Below are 3,386 nucleotides of genomic sequence, written 5' to 3'. Positions count from 1 at the left end.
GCTCTACACACTCCTGACTATTTGCCTCCAGTTCATTCACAGGTGATATCCTAGTTATAACTACTCCAGGTTTAAAATCAACAAATGTATGGTGGCAGTGTTTTCGGTTTTTGTGTGATTTAAATGTACAATAAATGTTTGTTTTAAACTCACAGCCTTAAAACATACAAATGACCATCTCATTTCTTTTGAGATGTGCATTTATATGAGCAAAATAATCCCTCTCTGATGCTAAATCACTACAAGCACAAAGGTGGCAACTGAATATTGCTTGCTCTTTGCGAGTGACCCCTGTGGAGTGGATTTTACTTTGGTGGACAATAAGAGCATTCCATATCTTAAATGTGCAGGGACAATGCAGATATGTACATGCTTTAACTTGTAGTGATGCAAAAGCTTGGACCTACTTGACACAGTTTCTGTGCACCCCTTACAACTCCACATTCCCACCACCTAACCCTGTAACATACATCAAGATCATCATTAGTCACATCATTAAAGCTCCAATCTGCAATTCAGATATAAACAAAAAGGTCTGCTGCACTACCAAAATTCAAAACAAATGATGGAAATCTGCTATCACTTCCAAATTAATTGATTTTTGTGGTTTTTTTGGTTTTTAAATACAAGGACTAACACTAAACAACAACTAAATGTGTTTTTAATGTTTTCTTATGCTGTTAAAGACTTGTTTAGAATGGCAATGTTTGTTGGAGTAAAGCAAGTCTATATTTTCAATTATAATCAACTGAGAAACAAACATTGATATTTTCCATCAAACTCTTTATTATTTTTGGAAATGTACCCCAAAAATTCAGATTTAGGGCTTTAACAGCAACACAAAAGAAAAGAAATATGACAGCACGTACCACTATAAAGTCTTTGAGGGTGTATGCTCTGCAAACAGGATGATGGACCTATGAAAGAAAATATTTAGAATCAGTGAGGTGCATTGCCTCAATTAATTAAAAGACCACAAACAAATATAACAAAAGCACAAAGCAAAGATGCAACAGACATTAACTTCAAAGTATTTTCTGTAATATGGCGCAATGTTGGACACAATGGCAAGCTGAAAATAATTTTAAATCCAGTTTGAGTCCGACTTTAAGAACGCTGCTTCATTCATTTGAATACTTAGCCAATTTATGGACGGCTTTTTCAGTGTGCGTATGTGAGGAGAGAGTGGATAAGGAAACTGACATGATAAACACAGGGTTTCCCATTAACGTATTAAACTGTGGCTGGCCGCCATAGTTTAATTTGCCCCACTACAGTTTAGTGCATGCGCACACACACACACACACACACACACACTCCAGCATATAACCGACACTTGCGTTTACCGACACACACGCTCTCTCTCTCTCTCTCACACACACACACACCATTCTAAACAGCTTATTAATTTATGCATTTTCTTATTAATTTATGCAACCCCCCCCCCCCCAACTGCATAACCGACCGCTTGTATTCACCCCACCCTACCCCACCCCCCACAGTCACATTGTCCGGAGCCTGTCCGGAGCCCTGGAGGGAGGGGCGAAGCTCGGGGAAACCCCCACAAGAGGCCGGCTGACGGCTGCTCTCCACTGGCTGCGAGTACATTGAAGCACCGTTGTCAGCAGCAGGACCGTCAGGGGTCAGCAGAGAAACCTGATTACTGGGGTTAACGCTAAACTAGCTAGCGATTATTAGTGTTGGTGTTAGCTAGCTAGAAAGCAAAATATATATGTATATATATATATATATATATATATATATATATATATATATATATACTGTGGCCTGGATCGGGGCATGCCCCCGCAGTGCCCCTCCCAGCCTTATATGCATCAGCTCAAACCTGCCACCAGGCCAGCTGTTCATGACCTGGGACAGCGCCACTCTATGAAGCCCAGCCACAGGACCCTGGAGAGCGGCAACCTTGAAATTCCCCAACTCCCTCCTTTGCACTCAACGCACCTGAAATCAATGAGGCGACACAGCTGCCGCCACTCCAGGGAAATGGGCTGGGAGCTTAAAAGGAGGCCTTTGTCTCCCTTGAAGGAAGGGTTTTTTGGGCTGCAGCAGAGCTGTTAATACATGTTTGTAATTTTTTCCTATCTTTCAGAATCCGGTGGAGACGCAGGATCACATCCCTCTTCTCGCTTTGAAGAGGGATCCCCTCAGCTGTCTCCCGGTCGTCGTTACCCCTAATTTCAGTTACTTTAATTTAATTTAGACAAGAAACTTTAGTTGTTGAGTACGGTGTTGTTTTTGTGCATAATTTTCGTTAAATAAAAGGCCCTGTTGGGCTATTTTTCCCCAAACCTCCGGTCTGTGTATTTCTGTGCCGCCCCGTCTGCACCGTCACGCCCAGAGCGGTGCCACAATATATACATAAACAAGTCGACAGACTGTTGTAATTGTTACATACTGTACAAAAACAGCAATCTAGTGGAAATGTCGCCTACTTGAACATGAACATAAATCAATTTGATGAACTTACTTTTTCATTAATTCTGTTGGAGGCGACATGTGGCTGCAGAATCTTCCACAATTTTTGCGGTCAACTACACTTCTTCTTCTTCTTGTTTTACGGCAGTTGGCATACAGCTTATTGGTGCATTACTGCCACCTTCTGCTCCGGAGTGACCCACGACACTTTCTTCCTGAATATATTCCATTTCCGGTGGTGACCAAACTCAATTACATTGATTTCAATATTCACTTCAATCAATTTCAATCAACACGAGAGAAATTAGTACATTCAACATTCTCCATAAACAAATTAAGTCTACTTGGTTAAACCATGTTCACAAAAGTTATATAAATTAATTGTGTTGCATATACTAACTTAATTTTTGTAAATTCAAAGACCTGCTATTTCCCATTTTTTCAGTGTTCTCTGATAGAGTTTTTGTTAGCATATGCTATTTAAAAGCACCACCATTTGCTCCAATAAACAAGAAGAATTTTTGTGGAATTATACCATTCAACAATCAATATATGCGAAAGAATTTACATAATTATACAAATAACTAATATATGTTACCATTGGCTTTACATGTAAAGATGTCCCCTTCAAGATTCAGTGGTCATTTATTGTGTTGAACTATCCATTTCAGATGAACACACCACTAGAAAGTGGGGGCTAGGCATTTACAATGGCCACACGCAAAACCTCACTCACAGTTTAGACCAGTGCAACTCTGTTCAGTTTGTTCTGGTTTGATTGATCACTCATTTATCCAGTAGAGGACAGTACAACAGTGTGTTGCATGTCTCATTTCTTTTTGAGGAACGAAGAGCTGTGTGCAACAGCTTGAACAGTAGTTCCACATCTCACCCTAATTTTTTTCACATTTATGGTCACATGTTTATGATCCAGGACATATATACAT

The 3,386-nt window shown here is 40.0% G+C and overlaps 1 long non-coding RNA gene across 1 annotated transcript; it reads right to left on the bottom strand.

The window, feature by feature from the left end:
• Positions 1–280: 280 nt before the first annotated feature.
• Positions 281–2,561, bottom strand: LOC118237291. The gene is made up of 3 exons (XR_004767142.1): positions 2,492–2,561; positions 870–917; positions 281–459 (listed from the first exon to the last, which is right to left on the bottom strand). It is a non-coding gene; the product is annotated as an uncharacterized LOC118237291 (long non-coding RNA).
• Positions 2,562–3,386: the final 825 nt, after the last annotated feature.

The sequence above is a fragment of the Anguilla anguilla genome, chromosome 10 (genome assembly GCF_013347855.1).
Source record: "Anguilla anguilla isolate fAngAng1 chromosome 10, fAngAng1.pri, whole genome shotgun sequence".
In the NCBI taxonomy this organism is placed as follows: Eukaryota; Metazoa; Chordata; class Actinopteri; order Anguilliformes; family Anguillidae; genus Anguilla; species Anguilla anguilla.
Note: the sequence above shows the minus strand (reverse complement) of the source record. Positions and strands in the feature narration are given on the sequence as shown.